Consider the following 17,500-nt stretch of genomic DNA (forward strand, 5'->3'; position numbering starts at 1 on the left):
CTCCTTCATTCCACCATTCACTGCCCTTCCTCATGCTGCCGTCAACAGCCTTCTTTCCACATACATCACTTGCAGTCCCAACAAAATTTTCTTTTACTAACTTCCACTCCTCCTCTAAATTATCAGTTTCTCTTACTCTCACCTCGTCATATGCCATTTTCAACCTTTCCTGATATTTACTTTTTACCCCGGTTTTATTAGTTCTTTAGTCCTCACTACCTCCCTTTTACATCCACCTACTCTATTCCCCCTCTCTTTTGCTACAACTAATTTTCCTTCCACCAAAAAAATGATCAGACATACCGTTAGCCATACCCCTAAACACGTGCACGTCTTTCAATCTTCCAAACATTCTTTTAGTAATCAACACATAATCCATTAATGCCCTTTCTACTACTCATCCATTTGCCACTCTTACCCAAGTATACTTATTTTTATCTTTCTTTTTAAAGAAGCTAGCACTTATTACCATCTCTTGCTCAACACACATGTCTACCAGTCTCTCACCACTCTCATTTTCACCTGGTACGCCATACTTCCCAATGACACCTTCTACCTCTCCAGCGCCCACTCTAGCATTTAAATCACCCATAACAACTGCATAATTCGTTCTACCCAGTCCTTCTACACACCTAGTTAATTCATTCCAGAACTCATTCCGCTTTTCTTCACTTTTCTCACTACCTAGCCCATACGCACTGACAAACGCCCAACATTCCCTACCCAACCTAACCCTTACCCACATTAACCTAGATGATATCTCCTTCCATTCCACTACTTTACCTGTCATCCATTCACACAGCAATAACGCCACACCCTCTCTCGCTCTTCCCCCTTTCAATCCCAGACACTCTAACAGACATTTCACCAAACATCACTTCACCTTTTCCTTTGATCTTAGTCTCACACAAGGCCAATACATCCATCCTTCTACTTCTAAACATACTTCCAATCTCACATCTTTTACTCTCTATCGTACTACATCCACGCACATTCAAACACCCCAAAACTAGAGTGCGGGGAGCGACAGTCACTCTCCCCCCAGATCCATCTCCTTGTCGATTCTCGCAGGAATTTTATACAGGCGAGGGGGTTCCCAGCCCCCTCGTCCTGTCCCTTTTAGTCGCCTCTTACAACACGCAGGGATAACGTTGGCGCTATTCTAATTTTTATATGCCCCCGCGGCCACAGGGGGCATAAACATATATATATATGTATATATATATATATATATATATATATATATATATATATATATATATATATATATATATATATATATATATATATATATTATATATATATATATAAATATATATATATATATATATATATATATATATATATATATATATATATATATATATATATATATATATATATATATATATATATATATATATATATATATATATATATATATATATAAGTAAAAACTGTGAAGTCACTATATAAGGTGCTTAAAATACTGAACGTAAGTCAATTCATACACCTTCCAAATTTATAAATTAATTATTTATTGAAAATGTGTCAATTGCAAGACACAGGGATCTTCTTTTTCAATAATCAGCTTCTCCTCCATACCTGGATTGGAAATACAGAAAGTGGTGAAGCGTAAGAATTAACATTGTTTATATAGGTATGAATTATATGTCAAGAAACACTTATACATAGGAATATGCAAACTGTTACCTTACTGTAAGTAGGTCAAGACAAGAAAAACCAAGTATGACAACAATATTAAGTCTGGCTTATCTTATCCCGAAATAATACAATAACCATGTAATTTTGCATTAAAGGAGATTCTTACAATTTTATGTTAACTTATCCAGAAATAACAAATAGTAGCTTACCGCTATGTATAATGAACCCATGAACAACCTTCAGTAGAGTTACGAAACCACTGTAAGGACAAGAGAAATCCTTCATAACTATTAAACATTCGCGAATATCCGTACTCTACCAATGGCAAGTAGGAAGGACTTTAATAAGCAGCGACAAAGGCTCAAAGAGATTGCTACGATTACCATTCAGTGTTTGCTTCAAAAATATTTGGTACTCACCGTAGTCCATCCGAGCAAGAAGGGATTGAAGTCAATGCCTAGGAGAACGTGACTTTTCTCCACAAATCATCCACTAAGGTGAGTCAAAGTCGAGACGATGATGAACAAATCAGTCGTAGGAGGCAGAGTACATCCAGGTGGCCACTAATTAGGCCGTCCTAATTATGGAACCAAGGGAATACTTCACAAATGCCTCTTGAGGGACCCTCTATTCTTAATAACCTTATTAGAGCCTCGTCTAAGACATCCTCCAGGAGGACAGGGTCATACTGACAATGGAAGATATGCTCAATGGCATATTGGTGTGTGGTGGGTCCTACCAAATACCGCCCAGACTGGCAGAACTCCCTTGACTGCTGAGACTGCTTGGACTGTTAGTACTGATTTCTCACGCATTCACCGGTCTCGGAAGTTACCTCGTAAACAACAAATAGAGGAGGAGTCAACAATTTGCCAAACATAACTATGGCAGCAGGAAGGATTGTATGCTTTACCAAGTATTTATTTTTCTTATTTTGGTAATGCTGAAATTCCATATTTACGAATCGTTTCTGCCGCTGTAGGCAAGTACATTAAAAATTTATCTATTCTGTATAGTCCTGGGGAGAAGATGGAAACTTTTTTTCTAAGAGAAAATTTTCATCCAATAATATACGTATAAAATATGCATGGAAAAACCGTAAAATTTAAAATTAAAAACATAAAATGAATTAGGGAAGCATGTGTCTTGTCCTTGCTTCACTGGTTTCTGCAGCTTTCCTGCGGGGACGTGAGAGTTTACCTAAGAAATTATTTTCAGGGGAAAGACTGTCAGGACAAAAATGGGTGTTCTCTTACATGTGGATAAGGTTAGAAACATGAATCTTGGTGGTCTGACCTTTTTTTCCCTTTTTGACCAAAGCATGTTTAACCTCACCCAGATCATTAAGAAAAATCTTCAAAATTATTACTTTTGAATAATTACTTCTTTTAGTATATTCTTCCTTTATTAGTACGAAATATCTTACTTTTGTCAGTTTGTGTGAGATGGGACGACATCTACTTTTTATATCAAAAGCTTGATGAATAAGAGTACCTAAAAATTCACTATGGTAGGTATCTAACAATGCATCTCGGACTTTACATAATTTTATATAATTTTTAGAAATATCTGAAACATGACAATTAGCAGGATGAAATTCTGGATCCTCTGGAAAAGGCTGTAACTGAGCAATCAAATTTAGTGAAGTCAACTCATATTCTCTGATAAGCTGTTCAGGTTTTATAGGCTCTGGTACATAATCAATGTAGCCGTCTCCTAAAGCCTCTTTAAAGGCTATCGTTCGTCTGTTAACGAGATGTAAGATATTACACACAAGAAATTTGAAATCATAAAATGAAAGTACTTTGTTTTTGATAGCTCCAAAGATTAATCGTTTTACCATCTTAACACATACTTCAACCAAAGAACCCAGCTCACTGCAAGCCTTAAAATATTGATTAAAGGATAAAGGTTTCACACAGTTTTCTTCAAAATACAATCTTGTCTGAGAGTCATTAATGAAAGAGCTTGTAATATTAGCACCTGCTACCAACTGCGTTCCTAAATCACTGATACACAACTGGGGTATGCCATATTCAAAACAATGTAATTTGAAAGCTCTAAGAAAATCTGATACATTGAAACTTGTGCACACCTTTAGATTAATGGCCCTTGACCAAGTACAAGTTATGCACAGTAACCCTATTTTCTCTATCACCTTTTCATTTTTTTCGTTGAAAGGTCCTAAATAGTCAACAAAAACATTTGCAAAGGGAACTGTAGAAGGATCTGATCGGCAGTCTCTGTAGGAATTTTTATTTAATTTCATGGTACGATTATTAAATCTTCGACAATGAATGTATTGCTTGAGAACTTTTTTGACAACTGAAAAATGTTTAGGAATATAGTAATACCTTCTAAGCTCAGTTAACACAGAATAACAACCTGAATGTAACAATTTTACACGTGTGTCCCAAATAATCAACTTAGTTAAATGACTGTCTGGATGTAATAGCACTGGAAATTTGCCGTTAATATTATAATTCCACTTCTTGAACTTCTTGGAATTAATACCAGTTTGAAAATAAGAATATACCTCAGGGAAACACTTACATTGTTCAACGTGTAACAAAGGACTCAGAGAGGAGGCAAAATAGTTAGTAACTGGAGAACATGGAATTCCTGCCTTTGATTTCCACTTGTGTAAGGCCAAAAATACTCTACGATAAAATAGTAGAAGTCTCCTTAAACAAGAATAACTTTCAAAATCAACAAGGTGGTTTAAATTTTCGGTAGCACAAATTAAGGGAGACGAATGAATCTCTGTGGCGACCTCAAATGCTGTGATAGTAATCGACAATTCAGGGACTTCAGTCAGGCTAATGTCTGGGCCTGTAAAAATACATGACTCAGGGAGCTGATTAGACGATACAAATCTAGTAATTAAGTCAGCAGGGTTATTCTTACCAGAAATGAAATTAAACATGACAGGCTAAATTTCACATAATCTCTGTATATTATTAATTTTGTTCAAAACAAAGGGAGAATGTTTATTTATTTTTTCTAGCTTCAAAGATGCAGAATTTAACCAATGTAACATACAAAGAGAATCTGTATAGGCCATAATATTCTCAATTTCTATGGGTCGTATGCAAGATGGGCCAGGTAAATCTTTGTAAATATCCAGAGCACACCCAACAGTTAAGTGGACGGCATTTAGTTGAAGGGCAGGTATCGATTTACTCTTTAACTGTTTATTAACCATTCTGTTCTTGGCATGAATAAAACTTAGATGGCCTGTATCAATATGCTGCAAAAAATTACACATCCTTAAATATCTCTACTTGCATCTGAAAACACCAAAATGTTATATTTACCATCCCTAGGACCTACAGATCGTTGAACTCTTATAGGAAGAGCTTTATTTATCTGTTTGCAAATGGTTCTCCATTCTCGCTGCAAATCTGTAGCCAAGACTGTATCCCAGCTTAAATTTTTCTGGCAATGTAGCTTATGCATAAATAATATGCAGCGATTAAACAAGGGCATATTAAAGCCAAAAATATCAAACTGAGAAGCAATAGTTTGTAAAATTGTCCTCTTAGTTTTGGCACTTGAATCAAGGCATATAGGTTTAGTAAAAATTTCATCAGAATTCCTGTCCTATGTTAGTCCAAACAATTAACTGGTGCTAGGGGTAACTTCTTCGGTCTCTCCGTCTATTTCCGTCTGTAAAGCTATAGCATTAGTAACAACCTGCTAAATATAAAACCTATAAGGGTTAAAAATACGAGGAAGCTGTTGGTGCGACCATTTCAATTCTTCTGAAGTATTAACAGTAATAGCCCCATTATCCATGTAAATAAGCGAATAAATGGACCTTTTCAAGCCCGATATGCGAGGATCCTCAGAGTGCTGCAAAATCAAATGGTATTAAAGAGCTATCATTGGTAAAAAAGCACTACATCGTAGACCAAAAGGTAATCTCAAATTCTTGAAAGCTACTAATGAAAAGTCGCCTTTGCCGACATTCTTGAACCAAAAAATTTAAAGTTTAGCTTGGTCATTTTTGGTCAAAGCCAACATATTTAAAGCTTTCTTAAGATCAAAAATAAGTAATTTCCTTTCAAATCTCCGATTAAGAAATGACGAAGATAGCTTTTGGTTTAATGCAGGTCCAGAACACACACACACTGATTATGAGACAAAGAACTACCGTCTACAGAGTCCAAGATTTGATAGAAAGATCACCTTACACTTTGTGGTGTCATTGTCAGGTTTAAGTATTGGCATGTGAGGCAGAAAGGGATACTGAGGATTCTCAGCTTTAAAAACATCAAGATCATGGATGGGTTCAATAAATTCCTGCACTAATCTGTTCGCTTATGATCTGTCAAACGGATTGTAGAAGACCATCGAGCTGTTTAAGGTTTCTAAAATTAAATTTTAGTATTAGTTTAGACAGTCTTTCATTTTTAGACAACAAATGGGAGACTTTGCCATTCCATAATAAAGGAACCATAATACGTCCATAAGACTCCCTCTGATGTATGGTTTTAATTGAAAAATCGACCAGCTGATTATTAAGCTCGACACTTTCATCATTATATACATTTTGATCATAATTCAAAAAAGGACTGCATTCAGACGCCAAAATATGTTCAGTGGCCTGCTATAATTGCCTTTCCATTAGGTTACCTTTATCGTTGATAACTGAATAGGAATATTTTACTTAAAAACCGTTGTCCTGGTCACCATCAGACAGAAAATCTATTTGCGTGTTTAATAACAACGAGCTACTACAAACATGCACTGTAGAAATGGAACGAACATTACCATCGGGTACAGAATTCAAAACTACTGGGTTTACATTTAGGCAGGTTACGTTGTTAAACATCAAATCGACATTACCCTGCAATAAAATGCCAGCATGAGAATCTATGTATACCGAAGGATCAACGTCACCAAAAATTACGTCGGTACCTGCTAACAATGTAAAAATTCCACCTAACAAGAGGTTAACATTATCAATAATGCGAGTGTGTTTATCTAACAACTTATCAGCAAACTTCATACCCTGGTTTTGAAAACTTTCAATTACTTACCAAGCAAAGGCAATTTTAAAGCAATACTAATATCAGGTACAACTAAGCCAAAAATTATAAAAGACAAATTACCTATTTTCACAGGCACTTCTACAATTTTAGTATAATATTCTTTATTCCCATTAAATCCACCCACCGTAAGTTTAACATTCGAATTGATAGTTTTAAGGTTTTTCTCTTCAGGTAACCTACTAGTGATGAAGGTGCTTTGGGAGCCACTGTCCCTTAGACCTCTGTAAATGTCACTGCCAATACTGAAAGAAAACTTGGGTAACACCGAGTATCCATAAGAGTGCAATAAAACAGCAACACCGCTGTTTACTTTTTGTGGAGTTTCAAAATTTAGTTTATCAGATTGTTTAGATCTTCTGCCTTTGGAGGGCTCAGGCTCACACAGATAACTCATATGCCAACCACGGCAATTAAAACAACGTCTTCTAAATCTGAAATGACAGTTGCTAGTTTCATGACTAAACTGAACACACTTAACACAACCATGTTTAGATTTTAAAATTTGCAACTTATTGGTAGGAGAAGGGAACTTTGAACATTCATAAGTAAAATGAGAATTATTAGCGTTATCAGCTTTTGAAGACACTGAGAACAGCTGGGCGAAGACCTGGAATCTGAATCACTCGTTACTGCCTCTACAGCTAAATTTACTGCTTTTTCTTTTCGAGGAAAGTTCTTATACTCCTGTACATTTTGTGAGATTTTAATCTTTGTACATTTAACGACCTGTTTGTCCTCGTATCTTTCACATGCTGTAAAAAAGTTTGTCTTTATATCATTCAGGGCAGGGTGAGTCTTGCCTGTAATCTGAATTAAATGGCTCTGGAAACTATCATTCAGCCCATACGAAGGAAAATACCTAATGAACTCATCAACGCTAATATTCAATGTCTCCACTGATTCACATACCGATCTGAGTTCAGAAATAAAGAGAAAGGGGTCTTCACCATCTTTCAAATGTAAAGTAATAATTTTCTTAATGGCTGAATTCTTCTGAATATCGGTTGATGCAAATGTTGAAATAAGCCATTCTTTGGCATCAGCATAATGCTGCTTAACCACTTCTAAGGAACCTAACAAAACCTTTCCTCTACCCTCAACTTGTTGTTTAAGTAATAAAAGCAAATCCCTATCGGGATAGTTAAAAGCTTTAGTAGTTCCCTCAAATTCTGTGATGAACTGCAAAAAATCTTCTCATTCTACACTACGAAACTTAGGAAGAGGTGCTACAGGTTGTTTAAGTAAACTTCTGGCTACATTGGTAACATTACTAGAGCCAAGGATACTTGACTATCAGAATTCCCTGGAAATTTCTTATCCAAATTCTCAGTGTGCAAGTCAGTTAACTTCTTATAATTTACCAGAATACCTTTGATAGATAATTTTTCTTCCTGGCTAAGAGTATTGAATGTGGAGGACCTGTTAAAATATTCGGTCACCTTTTTGCGGGTGACTTTCCTTTGTCCAATAAGCACAGATAAACCAGACATTGTTAAATTGTTTAAGAAATAATGATCCTAGGAAGGGAAAGATATTAATGTAATGATCCTAGAAAGGGAAAAATATTAATGTAATGATCCTAGAAAGGAAAAGATATTAATGTAATGATCCTAGAAAGGGAAAAATTAATATTAAAGTAACAAATCTGAAAGGAAATAAATTTCAGTTCACACAATGGATTCCGAATACCGTCACAAATTAATGGGATTCTGCATAGCGAAAATCCAACTTCCTTCGTCGTTGCCCAACGTTGGGCGCCATCAGCTGAAAAACTGTGAAGTCACCTTATAAGGTACTTAAGATACTGAAGGGAAGTCATTTCATACACCTTTGAAATTTTTAGATTTATTATTTATTGCAAATGTGTCAAGTGCATAACACAGGGCTCTTCCTCTTCAATAATCAGCTTCTCCTCCATACCTGGATGAGAAATACAGAAACTGCTCATTAGTGGTGAAGCCTAAGAACTAACTTTAATTATATAGGTAAGAATAATATGGCAAGAAGCACTTATACATAGGAATATGCAAACTGTTACCTTACTCTAAGTAGGTCATGACAAGAAAAACCAAGTATGACAACCATATCAAGGCTGGATAATCCTATCCTGAAATAATACAATAACCGTGTAAGTTTGCATTAAAGGAGATTCTTACAATTTTATGTTGATTTTTCCAGAAATAACGAATAGCAGCTTACCGCTATGTACAATGAACCGATGAACAACCTTCAGTAGAGTTGTGAAACTACTGTAAGGACAAGAGAAATCCTTTATAACTATCAAATATTCGCGAATATCTCTACTCTACCAATGGCCGGTAGGAAGGACTTTAATAGGCAGCAACAATGGCTCAAAGAGATTGCTACGCTTTCCATTCAGTATTTGCCCAAAAAATACTTGGTATTCACTGTAGTCCCTCCAAGCAAGAACGGATTGAAGTCAATTCCTAGGAGAAAGTGACTTTTCTCCACAAATCATCCACTAAGGTTAGTCAAAGTGAGTCGATGATGAACAAATCAGTCGTTGGAGGCAGAGTACATCCAGGTGGCCACCAATTAGGCCGTCCAAATTATGGAACCAAGGGAATACTTCACAAATGCCTCTTGAGGGACCCTTGATTCTTAATAACCTTATTAGACCTTCGTCCAAGATATCCTCCAGGAGGACAGGGTCACACTGACAATGGAAGATATGCTCAATGGCATACGGGTGTGTGGTAGGTCCTACCAAGGACCGCCCATACTGGCAGAACTGCCTCGACGGCTGAGACTGCTTGGACTGCTAGTACTGACTTCTCACGCATTCATCAGTCTCAAAGTTTCCTCGTAAACAACAAAAAGTGGAGGAATCAACAATTTGCCAAACATAACTATAACAGCAGGAAGGACTTCTAAGCAGTACCAAGTATTTATTTTTCTTATTTTGGTAATGCTGAAATTCCATATTTACGAATCCTTCCGGCCGCTGTAGGCGAGTACATTAAAAATTCATTTATTCCATATATATATATATATATATATATATATATATATATATATATATATATATATATATATATATATATATATATATATATAATATATATATATTTATATATATATATATATTTTGAATATAATTTTGATAGTGATGTCAAAAGAGGCGCCACAAATGACTGGAGAGAATGTTTACTCAGGAAAGCAGATGAAGCTGACAAAGCTATGAAATAAGGCACCGGGTATGGTGTATGGTATCATTATTGAAATCTTTATGGAATCAAAGAAGAAGAAGAAGTATATACTCATGAAAAAGAGAGATGGATTTGTTATAACAACTGAGTATAGAGAAAGGCAATTGTGGATGGAACAGTTTAGTGAGGTCATGAATATGAGATACAACAGGAATAATTTAATTGATATACCTGAAGTTGATGAGAACCTTGATGTACCCATGAATGGATTCAGTTTTTTTGAAGTCGAAGCTATTATAAAAAACCTCAGGAGATTGAAAGCCCTTGGTTACGATGGAATAACATCTGAAATAATAGGGGCTGAAATTGAAGATAATCCCATTATATTAATGTGACTATTTTGTAGAATGTGGCATGGAGAGGCAAAACCTGATGAATGGGAGCTAGAGTGTTGGCGAAAATTCCCCCCGCCCCAAAGGAGACCTGCCTGATTGCAATAATTACAGAGGCATAACACATACTTCAGTTTGCATGAAAATATTTAGCATGCTTATTCTAAACAGACTAGAGTAAAAGATTGATGAAAAGCTGAGAGTTGAACAAGCAGTATTTCCAAAAGGTATAAGTTGTACGTGCCAAATGTTCATTTTAACCCTGGATAGGTACGCTCCTCGGACACCCCTTTAAGGGTATACTTGGACGCGAACGACCCCGACGCCAAAAAAAATTCTTGAAAAATCAGTTTTTGCAGTAACCTCCTTTTTTCTTTTGCCAAAAAAAACTTCAATGAATGCTCAAAACAACTGTAAAGATAAATACTACTCATCTGCAGAAAAACTATTTATTATAAATATTTTAAAAAATTAAGTAGAAAAAAAAGACCTGACATAAAAATTCATAAAAAAAACGTTTATACATATATACACAAATCCTTTTAGGAATTGATTCTTGAATGTTTAGGACACATCTTGATGTATTTTGGATGAAGTCAGACCCATGGAGGTGAAGATCTGAAATGAGAAAAAAAGGGTAACTTTTTTTGGCCAAAAAAATTTGTCCAAATTTCATGAATTTTTTTGGGTACCCAAAGGAAATAGGAAGTGGCTAATTTTTTTAGGGAATAAACATATGTTATCCTAAAATAGAAATATGTAAAAAAATCTTCATTATTTTGTAAATTACATTTATATCAGGGGCCATATCTAAAGGTAATTTTTTGAGTACTTAGAAATTTCGTAAAAAAATACATATATTTAGTATATAATATGATATATATGCAGGTAAAAATATACCAAAATATCACAAATTCTATAGGGAACAAGAATATATATAGATAGGGCAACTTACGCTTCGGATATGTCCACAAAATGGCCGCCAACCACACTGACTCAGACTCCCTAATCTGCCACTTGAAATGTAGGAAGGGTATGTCAATTTCAAGGTGTTATTTACTAATCTAATTATTATTGGATATGCATAAAAATTGTATGGTGGGTTGCTGGATAATTGTTGATTATTTTACGACTATAAAATTAAAATTCTGACCCAAAAAAATTTTTTTTGAAGGGAAATAAAATCGAAAAAAAAAAATGTAAAATATAATATTTTAGCTAAAAAAATTTGATGATATTCAATCAAAAAAGAAGTAAACAAAATTTTCCGACAAATAAACATCTAGAGGAATCATTACTCTGTGATAGTTCCTTAGTACGTAGTAATTTTGAAAGAATTGGGAAAAAACGAAAAAATTGCAATCACCGGAAAATCGAACACATACCTATATATACGCCATATCTGGCTAAAAAAAAAGATAGGCATGGGTAGCCAGATCATCTAGAAACACTTTCCAACACTATAAAAATATAAGTTTTGCGACACTACTTGCCAATTCCTTACAGTAACATGACTAAGCAAAAAAATGCAAAACAAATAAAAAGGGGCACTCGCGGAAAAATGGCTAACATTCTAATATACGGCATTTCAGAAAAAAAAAATTCAGCCACGTACTAGGCAAACCATCAAGGCAAAATTTCCGACAAATAAACATCTAAATGAATCATTACTCTGTGACAGTTCCTTAGTACGTAGTAATTTTGAAAGAAATGGGAAAAAACGAAAAAATGGCAATCACAGGAAAATCGAACACATACCTATATATATGCCATATCTGGCTAAAAAAAAAAAGATAGGCATGGGTAGCCAGATCATCTAGAAACACTTTCCAACACTATAAAATTATAAGTTTTGCGACACTACTTGCCAATTCCTTACGGTAACATGACTAAGCAAAAAAATGCAAAACAAATAAAAAGGGGCACTCGTGGAAAAATGGCCATTCTAATATACGACATTTCAGAAAAAAAAAAATTTCAGCCACGTGCTAGGCAAACCATCAAGGCACATTTTCCGACAAATAAACATATAAATGAATCATTACTCTGTGATAGTTCCTTAGTACGTAGTAATTTTGAAAGAAATGGGAAAAAACGAAAAAATGGCAATCACAGGAAAATCGAACACATACTTATATATACGCCATATCTGGCTAAAAAAAAAATAGGCATGGGTAGCCAGATCATCTAGAAACACTTTCCAACACTATAAAAATATAAGTTTTGCGACACTACTTTCCAATTCCTTACGGTAACATGACTAAGCAAAAAAATGCAAAACAAATAAAAAGGGGCACTCGCGGAAAAATGCCCAACATTCTAATATACGGCATCTCAGATAAAAAAAAAGACATGCACGTGTTAGCCCAACCATCAAGGCACACTTTCTAACACATAAACATGAAAAAAAAATCAATAATATACGGCAATTCCTTACTACGTAGTAAATTTTTACAAATATCGAAAAAAAAACAGAAATTGGCAACCGCAGTTGAATACCCAATATACCAATAACTACGTCGTATCTGACAAAAACAAAATCACGCATGGGTAGCCAGATCATCTAGACACACTTTCCAACACTAAAAAAGCAAAAGTTTTACGACACTATTTGGCAATATCTTACGGAAAAATGACTTGGCAAAAAAATGAAAAAAAATGAAAAAGGGGCACTCGCGGTAAAATGCCCGACATTCTAATATACGGCATCTCAGATAAAAAAAAAGACATGCACGTGTTAGCCCAACCATCAAGGCACACTTTCTAACACATAAACATGAAAAAAAATTAATAATATACGGCAATTCCTTACTACGTAGTAATTTTTACAAATATTGAAAAAAAACAGAAATTGGTAACCTCAGTTAAATACCCAATATACCAATAACTACGTCGTATCTGACAAAAACAAAGTCACGCATGGGTAGCCAGATCATCTAGACACACTTTCCAACACTAAACAAGCAAAAGTTTTACGACACTATTTGGCAATATCTTACGGAAAAATGACTTGGCAAAAAAATGAAAAAAAATGAAAAAGGGGCACTCGCGGTAAAATGGTCCTCGTGGTGATGAACGACATTTTAACTAAAAAAAAAATCATGCACATGGTAGCCAAACAATCCACCAAGACTTTCCACAACTGATAACCTATACAAGTTGCACCATTCTACGACAATTTCATAATACGTAATAACATTGATATTATGCAAATTACCTTAGAAGGGTAAACTCTGTCGCGCTCGACCCCGACGCGTCTCAGAAATCGGGGAAGGAGTACAGCTACAGCAATGCACATCTGGACACTACTAGAGCGTGTAGGGGAGACACCCCCTGCAGGTCGATCACCCACAAATTCAGTCACGGGGGCGAGTCACGTGAGAAAAACCTGTTTTTTTTTTACGCTCGGGGTCGCGAACGACCCATCGTACCTATCCAGGGTTAAGATTTGTTTAAAGGAATGCATAGATTATTGAAATGCATTTTTGATGGCATTTGTGGAATATGAAAAGCCTTTGATAGTGTGCACCTATCAATTTTGTGGAGGGTTCTGCATTTTTTTTAATTCCTCTTAAATATATAAATTTGATTAAGTCTGTTCATGTGCATAGCAAGTACAAAGTTAGTTATTGGAGTCTTATCAAATGAATTTCCAGTGAACAGCATATTCTAAGGAAATGTGTTGTCGCTTATGTTGTTTATCCTCCACATGGATATTGCAGTGCGTAGAAGCTACCAATGTCAACCTTATTAAAGAAAAAAAAATACATTGATTGCAATCATGCAAGTATCTACCTTATGTGACCTCTTGGGGTCGTATAATTCTCTATGTTGTTTATTTGGTTTTAATCTGCAATATAATGGTGACCGCCTGAGTGCTTCCCAACTCACCTTGTTGCTCACCACTCTATCGCCATAGCCACCACCGAATCCACCACCAAACCCAACTTGTCTTTACACGCTGCCATAGTGAGTCTCTCAGCTTTACGCAGAGATGTGTTTGCTTTGTTTCAGCATGCAGATATTCAGTTCTACATCAAGATTGTGACCAACTTAAGCACTAAAGCAGGATGCATTTTCACTACAATCACCATGGCACTTTCTCAGAAATGGAGTATGATGCCATCAAATCATTCCTCCTAACGCTGTACTCAGCATCACTAGCAGCCTGTTTAGCCAAGAATTTTCAGTATTATCAACACTTGTTTAGGATTAAAGAGCATCAATGGCCCTCATGGAAATAATTGATATTGCTCGTTCTCAGCTTGGTGCAGACAATTCTCCTTGTGAAGTGAAATTAGTTTGTGCCCTTTGGGCAAAAGGCCTACCGGAACTGGTTTTAGCATCCCTTCTCAATGTTAACAGATTTCTCTAATAAGGACCTGACAACCAATTGATGCTCTCATTGACAGTCACAGTCACTTCTCCATTATCAAGAATTCCATGAACAATTCCTCATCTGATAAAGGCAGCAACCATACACCACTGACTGAAGGAAAAGTGAATGTTGTAGGACATCAACACCCACCTATTGACAAGCCTGGTCAGCAAGGAAGCCACTCACCATCTACCTTTGCCACCCAACCCTTATGCACCCACCAATGCCCTCAACAGCACTGGGATGCCCATCAGTCTCAGTGGCTATTGCTAGCAAATTTGCTACTGGATGTCATTGTGTAAAAAACGTTTAAGCAGGCCAATGCTTGTGGCGGTAATCTCTTCGATAACTAATCTCTCTTTTGTGAATAATACAAGATCTAATGTCCATTTTCTGGTGAATACTAGTTCCTGTCCTTTCTTTCTGCCTTGATCCCTCATAAGAACGTGATATCGTCATTTCATATCTGCTGATGTTTGCCTGGTGGCCAACAATAAATTTTCTATCCCCACCCATGGTACGAGATGCTAACATTCGTTTGTGGGTGCCAAGTATCGGTGCAATTTCTTTGTTGTCAATGTTACTCAGGGTCTAATTGGTGCAGATTTCCTCATTAATTTCCAACCTGCCTTTGTGGGAACTACAGGTGTCTTAATATGTAGACAGAAGTAGACCACTACCCAATCCTTAACATTACTGTCAACACCTAAATTTACAGTGCTAAAGTATTTTCAACTCTCTGAAGGTGTATTATTATTTGCCCATCAAGCTAGAGGACATCTTCAAGACCCCCGACAACACCTTCTGCGCATATACCTTCAATTACTTCTGATTTTTCCTTTGTAATGTAGGAGCAACTTTTCAACGACACATGGATGGCATCTTAAGAGAACTCTCTTTCTGATTATGTTTCTTGTATGACGTACTATTATTTTCCCCCTTCAAAGAATAATATATGTTACTTATCCTCCTTGACTGCTTTTAGAAGAATAGAATTGTAATCAGGTAAGATAAATGTACATTTGGTGCCAAGAAGGTGGCATTCTTATGTCCTAGCATCACTCTTAAGGGTGTTCATCCCTTCTTGAGAAGGTATCAAAAGTATAAAAAATTCTCCATGCTCTCGACTGTCAAAGCACTGAGGAAGTTCTTTGGATTGGTGATTTATTATCACCATTTCGTGCTGGCCATGGTTGGCACTCAAACACCCTCAGGAGGTGACTTTCTTCAATGAACAGAAAGCCCTATCATTTGATGCAGCTCTAACCCTTATACTACCATCAATGATAATGATGTCACTGTTGGGCAGTGCTCAAACAAATTATCATTTGATGTCTCCCCCCATTGCCCTTCCTCAGTAGAAAACCTTCCAAGGCAGAATCCAGCTACTTTACCCACGACCACTAACAGTTGAAAGTGTATTTGGCTGTTTCTAATCCTTAGACCGCACGTCCTTTGTCAGAAATTTCAATTGATCAATGGCCTTTCGCACATCTCGTGCCGATCTACTGCACAACTACTGAAGTCAAAGTCCATATTGCATCGCATTACTAAAGATGTCAAGAACTGGATCGGGGCCTGTATATTTTGTCAAAATTTATAAGAACATTGACAGATGGATTCGTGTGTATGCAATTTTCATTACCCCCAGCAAAGTTTTGCCCTCTTTCACGTTGATGGGGTTGGCCACCTACCCATATCACAAGGATGCCATTGATGTTTTGCAATTATTGAACGCTCCAGTCGATTGTCTGAATCCATTCTCATGCAAAATGTAACATCTATCACATGTAATTCTGCCTTACTCTTCGAATGGATAACAATTTTCCGCATCCTAGATCATAACACTTCTAACAGGGGGGCATTTCCACTTCTCAATTATGGACATCATTAGGCCATCTTCTAGGCAACACCCTACATCAGACTATCGTTTATTACCCCACAGCAAATGGAATGAGGGAACATTTCCATAGTACCCTCAAAGCAGGTTTGATGTCCCGTTTAAACTACTCTAGTTGGTTTTCACCCCTTCCATGGTTCCTCCTTGGACTGGGGACCACTTTGAAGGATATCAAGTCTCAACAGCTGAATTGGTATATGGCGTCCCATTGGTTATCCCTGCAGAATTTTGTTTTGCTCGCAACCACCGCCATTGTAGGGAAATTTAACCCTGCTGTGATACTTACATGCCCCCATCAAAGCAGCACATATTGAAAGACCTACACTCTGCAACACACTTCTTTGTGCACACAGAGGCTCATAAGCCACCACTTATGCCCCTATATATTGGCCTATTCCAGGTCATCTATTTTACTCTAAAAAGATTTCTCCTTAACATACTTGATAAACAAGATTGGATCCACATTGACCGACTTAGACCTGGTTATCTCCAGCAAGATGACGCCCAGTATGACTCTCTAAGGCAATTTGTCCTTTTTCAAATGCATGTCTGCTTCAGGCAGGTAATGTTCATGCAAAAGGAATGCACTTACAAGTGAAGATACTATAGCCATTATTGTACTCCATGTAAAAAGTTATCGAATTTAACAAGCTAATTTAAGCTTGGTTATTATTTCATTGTTATGTAGTTTATTTCCATGCTAATGTCAACCTTATCAAATTTAACGGTTACTTGTAAACACAAATTGATCAGTGCTATGTGAATAACAGATCACGTTTAGAATATATACTATATTAGAAATTTAGTTGAGTTGCATAAACATTTGATATTTAGTTTCAATCAACATAAAATCCATAAAAATTAATTTATATGATACTATATATATATATATATATATATATATATATATATATATATATATATATATATATATATATATATATATATATATATATATT

This window comes from Palaemon carinicauda, chromosome 13 (assembly GCF_036898095.1).
Source record: "Palaemon carinicauda isolate YSFRI2023 chromosome 13, ASM3689809v2, whole genome shotgun sequence".
NCBI lineage: Eukaryota > Metazoa > Arthropoda > Malacostraca > Decapoda > Palaemonidae > Palaemon > Palaemon carinicauda.